General features: G+C 43.3%; 1 protein-coding gene and 2 non-coding genes across 41 annotated transcripts in view; 1 reads left to right on the forward strand and 2 right to left on the reverse strand.

The window, feature by feature from the left end:
* The window catches only part of CELF1 (CUGBP Elav-like family member 1), a 106,136-nt gene that overhangs the window by 70,975 nt on the left and 21,881 nt on the right, over window positions 1–13,280 (reverse strand). The gene's annotated exons all lie outside the window — the stretch shown is intronic.
* LOC120364817 (small nucleolar RNA SNORA31) lies at window positions 9,066–9,199 on the forward strand. Its single transcript, XR_005579956.1, has one exon. It is a non-coding gene; the product is annotated as a small nucleolar RNA SNORA31 (small nucleolar RNA).
* Window positions 10,795–10,935, reverse strand: LOC120364713 (U4 spliceosomal RNA). The gene has a single exon (XR_005579868.2). It is a non-coding gene; the product is annotated as a U4 spliceosomal RNA (small nuclear RNA).

Here is a 13,280-nt window from a genome sequence, read left to right on the forward strand (position 1 = left end):
AGTGGCAGGTTCACAGCTCACTATAACCACTACAGCCTTGACCTCCTGAGCTTGAGTGATCCTCTCACCTCAGACTCGCAAGTAGCTGGGACTGAGTACAGATGCATGTCATGTCATCCAATTTATTGTTATTATTGATACAGAGTCTCACTCTATAGTTCAGGCTGGAGTGCAGCGGTACTATCTTGGCTCGCTGCAACCTATGCCTCCCAGGTTCAAACAATTTTCCCACCTCAGCCTCCCAGGTAGCTGGGACTACGGCTCCCAGCTCCAATTTATACTTCTTCTTCTTCCTCCTCTTCTTCTTCCTTTTTTTTTTAGATGGAGTCTCCCTCTGTTGCCAGGCTGCAGTGCAGTGGCTCAATCTCAGCTCACTGCAACCTCTGCTGCTCAGGTTCAAGTGATTCCCCCTGCCTTAGCCTCCCGAGTAGCTGGGACTACGGGCGCGCACCACCACACCCAGCTAGTTTTTCGTATTTTAGTAGAGACGGGTTTTACCATGTTGGCCAGGATAGTCTCAATCTCCTGACCTCGGGATCTGCCCGCCTCAGCCTTCCAAAGTGCTGGGATTACAGGCATGAGCCACCACGCCTGGCTCCAGTTTCTAATTCTAATCCCACCTTGTAGCAAAGAAAGTAGGAGACAAGGCCAGGCACGGTGGCTTATACTTGTAATCCCAGCACTTTGGGAGGCTGAGGCGGGTAGATCATCTGAGGTCAGGAGTTCGAAATCACCCCAGGTAACATGGTGAAACCCTGTCTCTACTAAAAATATAAAAATTAGTGGCCAGCCTGTAATCCCAGCACTTTGGTAAGCCGAGGCAGTCAGAGCACAGGAGGCCAGGAGTGCAATAGCAGCCTAGCCAACATGGCGAAACCCTGCATCTACTAAAAATACAAAAATTAGCTGGGCATGGTGGTGCACACCTGTAGCCTCAGCTACTTAGAAGGCTGAGGCAGGAGAATCACTTGAACCCAGGAGGCAGAGGTTGCAGTGAGCCAAGATCTTGTCACTGCACTACAGTCTGGGCAACAAAGCGAGACTCTGTCTTGGGGGAAAAAAAATTAGCTAGGTGTGGTGGTGGGCACCTGTAATCCCAGCTACTTGGGAGGCTAAGGCAGGAGAACTGCTTAAATCATGGAAGTGGAGTGAGGCAAGATCACACCACTGCTCTCCAGCCTGGGCAACAGGGCAAGACTCTGTCTCAAATTTAAAAAAAAAAAAAAAAAAAAGAGAGAGAGAGACAAATACCTGCGCAGGGAACACAACAGCAGAGTATGAAAGATTGAAATAAAGGGGACTGATAATAGGTAGGCAAACAAAGAAGCCACCCATCTTTTCAGCAGGGGAGGTACCATATGAGTACAGCTACTGCCTTATGCCTCAGTTTGTAAAGAGTGTATAAAATAAAATAATAAAATTAGCCTTTATCTAAGACAATTTTAAAGTGTCTGTTACCGAACCATTTAATTCTAAAATTTTTAGGTTCTCATAGCAACCTAAGTCATCACACTGCACATATTGTATATAAAGTGCATATTTAGAGGCCTAACTAGTAAACTCAAAATGTGACATATGTGCAATGTGGGCGACATTATTCTGGGAACCTTAACTTTAAAATCTTCCACATTTTATTCGGCAGCCCCAAAGATGATATAATAGAGTCAGCTATGCAGAAGATGCAAGCTCAAGAAAGAAGAGGTACAAAGAACATAAATAGAATCAAAGACATGAAAGACAAGAAGAAAATTCAGGCTACCAGAAAAAAATTCTGAACATGGCTCTCTCCCACTGTGAATCAACCTGTAAATGGAGGCTTAAAAAACAAGATTGAGGACGGGCGCGGTGGCTCATGCCTGTAATCCCAGCACTTCGGGAGGCCGAGGCAGGTGGATCACGAGGTCAAGAGATGGAGACCATCCTGGTCAACATGGTGAAACCCCGTCTCTACTAAAAATACAAAAAAACATTAGCTGGGCATTATGGCACGTGCCTGTAATCCCAGCTACTCAGGAGGCTGAGGCAGGAGAATTGCCTGAACCCAGGAGGCGGAGGTTGCGGTGAGCCGACATCACGCCATTGCACTCCAGCCTGGGTAACAAGAGCAAAACTCCGTCTCAAAAAAAAAAAAAAAAACCAAGATTGAGGCCAGTTGCAATGGCTCACCCCTCTAATCCCAGCACTTTGGGAGGCCAAGGCAGGCAGATCATGAGGTCAGGAGTTCAAGACCAACCTGGGCAACATGGTGAAATCCTGTCTCTACTAAAAATAAAAAAGTTAGCTGGGCATGGTGGCGGGTGCCTATAATCCCAGCTACTCAGGAGGCTGAGGCAGAAGTATCCCCTGAACCTTGCAGTGAGTTGAGATGGAGCCACTGTACTCCAGCCTGGGCAACAGAGCTAGACTCTATCTCAAATTTAAAAATAAAAATAAAAATAAATAAATAAATAAATAAAAGAAGCAATATCAGAGACAGAAGGATGGCTGTCAGACATGGAAACTGGGAGAGAGAACCAGACTATAAGAAAAGAAGAAAGCTGGGTACAGTGGCTCATGCCTATAATCCCAGCACTTCGGGAGGCCAAAGCGGATCGCTTGAGACCAGAAGTTTAAGACCAGCCTGGACAATAAAGTGGGACCCTGTCTCTACAAAAATAGAAAAAATCAGCCAGGCATGGTGGCATGTGCCTGTAGTCCCAGCTACTTGAGAGGCTGAGATGGGAGGATCACTTGAGCCCAGGAGGTCAAGGCTACAGTAAGCCATGATCATGCCACTGCACTCCAGCCTGGGCAGCTAAGACCCTGTCTCAAAACAAACAGCCCAGTGTGGTGGCTCACGCCTGTAATCCCATCACTTTAGGAGGCTGAGGCAGATGGATAACCTGAGGTCAGGAGTTCAAGACTAGCCTGGCCAAGATGGCGAAACTACATCTCACTAAAACTACAAAAATTACCCAGGCATGGTGGTAGATGCCGGTAATCCAAGCTTCTTGGGAGGCTGAGGCATGAGAATCACTTGATCCAGGAGGTGGAGGTTGCAGTGAGCCGAGATCTCGCCACTGCTCTCCAGCCTAAGCAACACAGCAAGACTCTGTCTGAAAGAAAAACAAACAGGCCTGGCATGGTGGCTCACACCTATAATCCCAGCACTTTGGGAGGCCAAGATGGGCAGATCACAGGGTCAAGAGTTCAAGATTAGCATGATCAAGATGGTGAAACCCAATCTTTACTAAAAACACACAAGAAAAAATTAGACGGGCATGGTGGCACGAAGCTGTAATCCCAGCTACTCAGGAGGCTTTGGCAGGAGAATCGCTTGAACCCAGGAGGCGGAGGTTGCAGTGAGCCAAGATCGCACCACTGTACTCCAGCCTAGGGGCCAAACCAAGACTGTCCTTAAAAAGAAAAAAGAAAAAAAAGGCCGGGCGCAGTGGCTCACGACTGTAATCACAGCACTTTGGGAGGCCAAGGCGGGTGGATCACGAGGTCAAGAGATCGAGACCATCCTGGTCAACATGGTGAAACCCCGTCTCTACTAAAAATACAAAAAATTAGCTGGGCATGGTGGCATGTGCCTGTAATCCCAGCTACTCAGGAGGCTGAGGCAGGTGAATCACTTGAACCCGGGAGGTGGAGGCTGCAGCGAGCTTAGATCACACCAGTACACTCCAGCCTGGGTGACAGAGTGAGAGTCAGTCTCCAAAAATAAAAAATAAAATAAAACCCAAAATGTTATTAGTTTTGAACCCCAAGCTCACTTTTTATAGATGTACCTACTCTACAAACAATGACAAAAGCATTCGCAAAATGCACTACAAAAACACAAAACAACTTTCCTACTTGGCTTCTATTTTGCCTTAGAAATATTTCTGAGGCCTGTTTTAACATTCTTTAGCTCAAAATCATCTCATTTTGTTAAGCACATCATGAAGTACTTTAAACTCGATATGGCATTTATCAACATCTTTTCCCTCCCACCTGTTAAAGGAGTAGCTTGTTCCAAATATGGCATTATCTTTTCAAAGTTCTAGGGTTTAGGCATGACATAATTCCTTTAAAGAATTACCTGTCTTATCATGACTGTCAAGCATGACTTAAATGGAGATAAACAGGTTATTGAAAAACATTCGGGAAGTATTCTGATTTACAACTGCTTTTTTTTTTTTTTGATGGAGTCGACCAGGCTGGAGTGCAGTGGCACAACCTCGACTCATTCCAACTGCCACCTCCCGGGTTCAAGCGATTCTTCTGCCTCAGCCACCTGAGTAGCTGGGATTACAGGCACACACCACCTGGCCCGGCTGATTTTTGTATTTTTAGTAGAGATGAGATTTCGCCCTGCTGGCCAGCTTGGCGTCAAACTCCTGACTACAGGTGGTCCACCCACCTCGGCCTCCCAAAGTGCTGGGATTACAAGCGTGAGCCACCTCGCCTGGCCTCTAACTGCTCTTTTATAAGAGAAAAACAGCATACAGCTTTAAAATGGGAAATCCATGTAAAACTTTCTTCCCTTTGAACTCCAATAGAGAGGCTTTTGCCAATTAGACAAGTAAACCTCCACCCCAGGAAAGAGGCAGAGCCTGCCTTCCCAGGATGCTGTAGAAGGGATTCCTTCGATGGATACAAAGTTTCTCTGCATAAGTTTTCTGAAAGTCTTTTTGCTAACTTCAGAAACCTATTTCACTATGAAAAGCAGAGGAAAGGTAACATTCAATGTGCAGACAGAGACAACAGAACAGTGCTAGGAAAATTCCTGCTTCTAACTCTATGTGAACTTAAGTAAGGCATTTCATGTCTCTAATTTTCAAAATGATAAGATTAAAGAAGAAACAAATCTCTGAAGTTTCTAACATCATGAGCCTATGGCTTACTTTCTCTCTCTCCTATGCCTGCGGGGGCCACCCACCACCTTCCCACTGCTGCACCTTACCATAATTAGGCAGCTTTTTAAAGCTTCTAATTAAGGGAACACAGAAATTAAAACCTTAAAACTTTCTTTTCTATTTCTGGCTCGTTGCAAATGTGCAACAGCATTTTATTAAGGAGTTGTTAATGCCACACAGTTCTTGCTATATGGCTTTTCTTTGAATCCCAGTGACAGTTACACAGTGACAAGTTGTAAGCAAAGAGCTTGTTACCATGGGAACCCACTAGGATTCCTGGGGGTGGATCCAGAAAGCTTTTTTTTCCGATCACAGTATTTTTTTTTTTTTTTTTAATGTTCTGGATCTGGCAATTCAGAAAGCTGATCTTATTCTTTCGGCAAGCTACTTTCAGGAAATAGTACCATACAGTATTCATTTCTGAAGAAATATTAAGCCAAGCACTGTGACTCACACCTGTGATGCCAGCACTTTGGGAGGCCGAGACAGGCAGATTGCCTGAGCTCAGGAGTTCTCAACCAGCCTGGGTAACAAGGTGAAACCCCATCTCTACTAAAATACAAAAAGCTGTGTATGACGGCGTGTACCTGTAGTCCCAGCTACTCGGGAGGCTGAGGCAAGAGAACTGCTTGAACCCTGGAGGCGGAAGTTAAAGTGAGCAGAGATCATGCCACTATATTCCAGCCTGAGCGACAGAATGAGACTCCATCTCAAAAGAAAAATACAAAAATTAGTTGGGCATGGTGACAGGCATCTGTAATCCCGGCTACTTGGGAGGCTGAGGCAGAAGCATCACTTGAACCCAGGAGGCAGAGGCTGCAGTAAGCTGAGATCAGTCAACTGCACTCCAGCCTGGGCAACAGAGTGAGACTCTGTCTCAAAAAACAACAACAACAACAACAACAACAAAAAACATATATATACACACACACACACATATATATACACATACACATACATATATATATATATATATGACTATTTTAGTACACTGTCTTGTAAAACAAATGAATATTCAAGTCTTAATCTTCCCCTTCCCTCTTCATAAAAGCAATTACATCAATATAAACTCAACTGAAGTTTCTATGACCTATATATGCTATTTCTTTCCAGACCACAATACTCTGGTTATATTTAGTATTTTTCTTTTCTTTTCATTTTTTGAGAGAGTTTTACTCTTTTTGCCCAGGCTGGAGCACAGTGGAGTGATCTCGGCTCACTGCAACCTCCACCTCCTGAGTTCAAGCAATTCTCCTGCCTCAGCCTCCTGAGTATCTGAGACTACAGGTGCCCACCACCATGCCCAGCTAATTTTTTTTTTTATTTTTAGTACAGACAGGGTTTCACCATGTTGGCCAGGCTGGTCATGAACTGCCGACCGCAGGTGATCCACCTACCTTGGCCTCTCAAAGTGCTGGGATTATAGTCGTGAGCCACTGTGCCCGGTCATCTTTAATTTTTTTTTTCTATCAAGATTTCAATGTTTTCTAAAGTTCAGCTTCTCTGCACAATTATACTAGAAATATCTCAGACACAAAATTATAAAAAATAAAGCTAAAAGAAGTATAAGTTCAATCTCCAAGCATGCCTCCAAAACTGCTGTGTGTAGACAAATGTGATGTTAAATTACATTTAAGGAGATGAACTGCCACTCCCAGCTAAATGTGTGTTGCCACTCAGTTCCCTGGAGACCCATTCTGTCAGAAGCTATCTTAAGAAAACAGATCATTTACAAGTCTGATCTGTTTATCTGGTTTTTTCAAAGAAGTGGAACAGTCAGAATTAGATTTTTTTTTCTAAGTCGGAAGCTTCCTGGAACAGTTAAGTCTTTCCACAGATTGGCTTAGCCCAGAGCAAACTTATATCAGACAAATGAACATTAACAAAAACAGCATTTGATTTCACAGTAATAATCTAGAACTTCAGCTACCCTAGGCCTACTTCACAGTAATTTGAGCCAGAAAGTACCTGGCACAAAGTTCAAGAGTATCCCTCAAACTAATAACTATTGAAGCCTAATATATAAATTCCATTTAAATAAAATGTGTTGAAAACCAAACTCAAAACCAATTTACACAAGTAAAACAAATTTCAAATTCACAAACCAAAAGAACAAAAATGGTTCTAAGGAGATAAGACATACAGTAGGCAATAGCTATCAAGGTATTCCACAAAAATATTATGTCTTGTTTTGCTGTATTTACTCACCTAAGCTTTCCTGTAGCAGGCCCACAAAAGTCTGTTTTTAAACAATTTCTGGCCGGGTATGGTGGCTCATGCCTATAATCCCAGCACTTTGGGAGGCCCAGGCAGGTGGATCACTTGAGGCCAGGAGTTCGAGACAAGCCTGGCCAACATGGCAAAACCTCATCTCTACTAAAATAGAAAAATTAGCTGGGCATAGTAGCAAGGGCCTAGAGTAGCTACTCTGGAGGCTGAAGCACAAGAATTACTTAAACCGGGGAGGCAGAGTTGCATTGAGCCAACACTGCACCACTGCACTCCATCCTGGGTGACAGAACGAGACTGTCTTAAATATTTTCCCAATACTATCTATAATCCAAATTAGTTCAGTAAAGAGGTTTACAAGCTTTTTTACAACTTGTACTTGTAGACAGGGTGTGGTGGCTCATGTCTGTAATCTCAAGCACTTTGGGAGGCCAAGGTGGGCAGATCACCTGAGGTCATGCAGGAGTTCAAGATCAGCGTGGCCAACATGGCAAAACCCTCTTACTACTAAAAAACAAAAAACAAAAATTAGCTGGACGTGGTGGTACACACCTGTAATCCCAACTACTCGGGAAGCTGAGGCAGGAGAATTACTTGAACCTGGGGAGCTGAGATCACACAACTACACTCCAGCCTGGGTGAAAGAGTGAGATCCCGTTTCAAAAAATAAAAATTAGAAATGCACTTGTAAATGTATCCAGAGGCTATTAAACAGAAACAGCATGTAATTAAAAAAATGAATATATAATAAACATAGTATCTTTCCATAATTATTTCCCATAAATTTTAAAGGGGAAGTAGGAAGGACAAGCCCAGAGGATAGTTTTGCCACATTAGTTTAATATCAGACAGCCTAGAAACAAAAAAGAGAAAACGGGGCGGGACATGAGAGGAGGCAAATTCCTGGATGCTTTACTTGTTTTTACTACTGGTTTACAATTTCCTTGATTTTATTTGGAAAAGCATGCCTTGGCCCAGAGAAGCAAAAGTGCAGACTGCCAGCAGTATCAGATTCTCCTTTTCTTTTTCTCTGGAGCTACCGAAAACTGAGCCAAAATCAGAGTTGTCTAGGAGCCTTTAGACTGTTCAGGCAATATAAAATAAGAGGTTTCAAGATCAGAGCTCCACAAGGTTTTCACAGCACAAATCTTAAACATAATGTCTTTTGATGGAAAGCTGCTTACATTTTTTTTCCCAGATAACTTCTTGGAGCTTTGGAAGTCACCTATCTTCAGAAGTAAACGACTTAAAACAAATCCACAGAATTTCAATGTGAAGTCTTTTTCCTAGTACTAATCCTTAATACTGAACTATTCCACAAAATAAAATTAAAGTGCCATTTGACTAGACATGGAGTAGTCAACAAATAATTACCAAATATCTACTTTATGCAAGGCCCCAGTACGTAGAGGAAACACTATGGACATGGACTGTAAAACTTCCTCTGTGCACAGCATTGGGTTCAATACTATATACACAACTCATAAAAGCATAATCATTCTGTTTTCTTTCTTTTTTTTTTAAAGAGACAGGGTCTTACTTTTTCGCCCAGGCTAGCTGGAGTACAGTGACATGATCATAGCTTTCTGTAACCACCAACTCCTGGGCTCAAGGAATCCTCCTGCCTTAGCCTCCCAAATAGCTAGGACTACAGGTGCGCACCACCATGCCTGGCTAAATAATTCTGTTTTGTAGAGACAGGATTCCTGTATTTGCCCAAGCTGGGTCTCAAACTCCTTCCTCAAGCAATCTTCTTTCCTTGGCCTCCTAAAGTGCTAGTAGTACAGGCATGAGCTACCATGCCTGGCCCATAATATTGTTTAGATAGATTTGCCCACTGTTTGACCTCTGATATCAAATAATGTCTTCTAGCTTTTTCTATCCTACATATCTATGTATAGAAGACAGAATGTAGTTGGCTGAGTACCAGATTATATATAAATCTCCATTTCAATGCATCTAGTTGACAGACCTGGAGCAGTTACTATCTGCTGCTAAGGTCTCCACTACAGATGCAAGAAAAACATGTCCTTGCGCTTTCTGTCTGTCTAATTGTGGCAGCTGAGATTGAATAGAGGAATACAGGGTAAAAAAAAGGGAAGACAATACTTGAGACAGGTTGGTCACCAAGCTTGGAGTGCAGTGGCACAAGTGGCTCACCGTATCTGCCTTCTGGGCTCAAGTTATCTTCCCCCCTCAGCCTCACTAGCTGCTGGGACTACTGGCATACACCCTTATGCCCACCTAATTTTTGTAGAGACCTGGTCTCAACTCCTGAGCTCAAGATCTGCCCACTTCGACCTCCTAAAGTGCAAGCCCAGCCTGGGAGGAGAAATAGTCCCTATCACCCTTACCTCATTGATTACATTTGTTAAAGGTTAGAAGCAAGCCAGTGACTCTGGTCTGCTTGAACATGTGAATGTAGTGATTGAGCAATCTGGAGTCTGTACTAGTGTCCAAAATCTGAGCCAGACACTAATTGTGTGAACATCCCCCAAACCCCCATGATTTGAAATACATATTGGGAACTTCAAACTTAAAAAAAAAACAACCCTTCCATTTCAAAACTAGCTTGTCTCTTTAATCCCTGCTCACTACTATTACAGGAAATTTTTACATTTCTCTGGAATAAAGTCTTTCAATCTTACAGAAACGAAAAGATCACAGGGAAAAAAAATCACATTAGAAGTACTAAGCTGTCTTTCTCAGAGCTTCCCCCTCTCCCTCATTAACATTTCTCAAAGAGAAAAACACCACTGTGATGCTCCTCTCACAGATCATTCATGAAGTTACTAACTGAGCAAGGACCAGACAGACTTCATCAACTGGGCACACAGCCACTCACCATTACCCTTTGTTTAAAGTCTCAACAGCCATTCAACCCACATTATTGTGTTCCACTCAAGCCCATCAACATTTTTTTTAAAGAGAAAACAATCAGGAAACTAAAACAAACGCCACTTAACTAGAAATGAAGAAAAGACTGAGTCCATATGCCTCACAAACAAAAATTCTCTAAAACTGATGGCTCACTTATAGCTTCCTTCCTATCTGAAATAGCAGTATTATTTTTAACAGGCTTGCATTCCTAAAAAAAAAACTATAAACAAATAATCATAAAAAACTTGTTAAAAAAACAAACTCATAATCTTGATCTGGCAAAGCATTCTAAGCAGCAAATGCACACACTGAAGAAGGAGCCAAGACCTTCAGCAGCCTTTTGCCTAGGGCTGGGGAGGGTACTGGGGGGAAAAGAGTACTCTCCCCAAGAGCCATGATCCCCGACAGGACTATTCTAAATTTCAAATGAATTTTAGAAGTGCTGTGCAGAGCTCTGTACTAAGTCCAACTCAAAGTTCTTTTGGCTGAAAGTAACAGAAAGCTTACACAAAAACTAGAATTAACTGAAAGGGTACCAGAGCACCTCAAGAACTCCAGAGCACCTCAAGAACTCCAAACAGGACTACACATAGAAAGTCTTAACGTATCCAGATTTCTATTCTGCATGTGGATGGCTGCCCTCTCCCCAGAGCTGCATTTCTCATCTACACTTCTTTCTAGATGAAATCTACTTACTTCTCCTTCCCTGCAGAATGCCCTCCATTGCCTCCACATGTACGAATGAGCCTGAACTTGGATGCATAACAGCATCTGAGTTTTTTTTTATTTTTAAAGATTCAGTCCCTGTAGAAGACTGCCAAAAATTGCCAACGCCGACTGTATTTCAAGTAGTCTTGGCGGTGTATTGGGAAAAGTTCTCAATAAGCAATAAACGCACCTCAGATAAACCTCATTGGCTACAATACTGCCACTGCGTAAAGCTCAGCACCTGAGTTTATGTCCTGAGTTCTCCGAATGTAGGTGACTGTATCCTAAAGACTTGAATCTCAGTTCCAATCTCAAATTCCTAGGATAAACTGATTTGCCCAGCTTGGGCCAGGTGTCCACCTGTGGTGCAGTAAGATACTATAAGAGGGGCTAGGTCACAGAGTGTAAGTAGAGTAGGGACTATGTGCCTGAAGCACTCCCTAAACTATATGTAACACACTAAGCAGTATGGCAGTTCCCATCCTCAAAAAGCTTACAATCTTGCTGAAATAATAAAATATATCAGTAAAATACTAAATCAGGTACAGGAATGAATGGACAGGAAAAGCCTCAAGAAAGATTAGCTGTGCACTAAATGACAAACAGAAATTGAATCATGTGCAGGGAGGGGCTGAAGAACATTCCTAAGCACAAAATGTGATGTCTGCTCCTCTTGCTCTAGCCATCTAAGAAATATGGACCTAAGGAATAAATAATCTTTTACCACATAAACAGCTTCCAGTAAAATATCCTCGTTGAAAGCCTGCTATACGGCTTAAAATGACTTTGAACACAAAGCAGTACTGCTTCATCATGCAGTAATCACCCACTAGCTGACAAATGTCAAATAGTTATGCATTTTCAAGCTGTCACCAACACCCTGACTTCCTTTCACTCTCTAGCCCCCACAAGACTCTTGCTCAGAGAGCACTCAAAATCAGGCAAGCGGGCCGGGCACTGTGGCTGCCACCTGTAATCCCAGCACTTTTAGAGGCTGAGGCAGGTGGATCAAAAGGTCAGGAGTTTAAGACCAGCCTGGAGAACATGGTGAGACCCCCATCTCTACTAAAAATACAAATTCTAGCCGAGTGTGGTGGCAGGTGCCTGTAATCCCAGCTACTCAGGAGGCTGAGGCAGAGAACTGCTTGAACATAGGAGGCAGAGGCTGCAGTGAGCCAAGACTGCATCACTGCACTCCAGCCTGTGCAACAGAGTGAGGCTCTGCCTCAAGAAAAAAAAAAAAAAAAGGAATCAGGCAAGCAGCCAATAAATGGCACAAGTGTTTCTCATTGAAAATATCCCACCCAATCTAGCATGGTAAGTTAGCAGCAGCATCACCCAGACAGACAGACAATTCATCCAGGAAAGAAACACCAGCTGAGCTATGTATGTGACTGCAGTGTGAGGGAAGGGGACTGGAGCAGAAAAGTAGAATGTTTCCCATACACAAAAGCTGGAAGTACAAAGAAACTAGAAGAAGCCTACGGAAAATTATCTGTACAAAACAGAAATTAATAAAAACAGATGTCCAAATAATACTGGTTTTAAAAAGTCTATTCACAGAAGACTATTAGTTACCCTACATTATCACCCACATCACACATACTCACAGCCTGCAAGAGTTTTACCTCAATCTCACAGGAAACAAAGAGGTAAAAGAACAGAGAGAAAGTGGTGACACTTACTTTATTTTGCTGAAGAGTAGCAATGTTACTATGAAAAAAAGGGGCACATCAAGGCCGGGCGCGGTGGCTCATGCCTGTAATCCCAGCACTTTGGGAGGCCGAGGCGGGTGGATCACGAGATCAAGAGATCGAGACCATCCTGGTCAACATGGTGAAACCCCATCTCTACTAAAATTACAAAAAATTAGCTGGGCATGGTGGCGCGTGCCTGTAATCCCAGCTACTCAGGAGGCTGAGGCAGGAGAATTGCCTGAACCCAGGAGGCGGAGGTTGCAGTGAGCTGAGATCATGCCATTGCACTCCAGCCTGGGTAACAAGAGCAAAATTCCATCTCAAAAAAAAAAAGGGCGGGGCGGGGGGGCACATCAAATTCAATTAAGTGAGATCCATCATATATCAATGCAATCACTAAACCAGAACTCATCATTCTTGTTGATATTTGTTTTTGTTTTTGTTTTTGTTTTGAGACAGTCTCGCTCTGTTGCCAGGCGCCAGGCTGGAGTGCAGCAGCGCGATCTCGACTCACTGCAACCTCTGCCTTCCCAGGTTCAAGTAGTTATCCTACCTTGGTGCACATGCCACCACACCCAGGTAATTTTTGTATTTTTTAGTAGAGACGGGGTTTTAACCATGTTGGCCAGGATGGTCTCGACCTCCTGACCTTGTGATCCACTCGCCTCGGCCTCCCAAAGTGCTAGGATTACAGGCATGAGCCATGGTGCCCAGCTGATTTTTTTTTTCTTTTTGAGACAGGGTTTCTCTGTTGCACTGGCTGTAGTGGTGTGATCTTGGCTCACTGCAACCTCCACCTCCTGGGTTCAAGCCATTCTTGTGCGTCACCCACTTAGGGAGCTGGTATTACAGGCATGCATTACCACATCTAGTTAATTTTTTG

Source organism: Saimiri boliviensis, chromosome 6 (genome assembly GCF_048565385.1).
Source record: "Saimiri boliviensis isolate mSaiBol1 chromosome 6, mSaiBol1.pri, whole genome shotgun sequence".
NCBI classification, from domain to species: Eukaryota; Metazoa; Chordata; class Mammalia; order Primates; family Cebidae; genus Saimiri; species Saimiri boliviensis.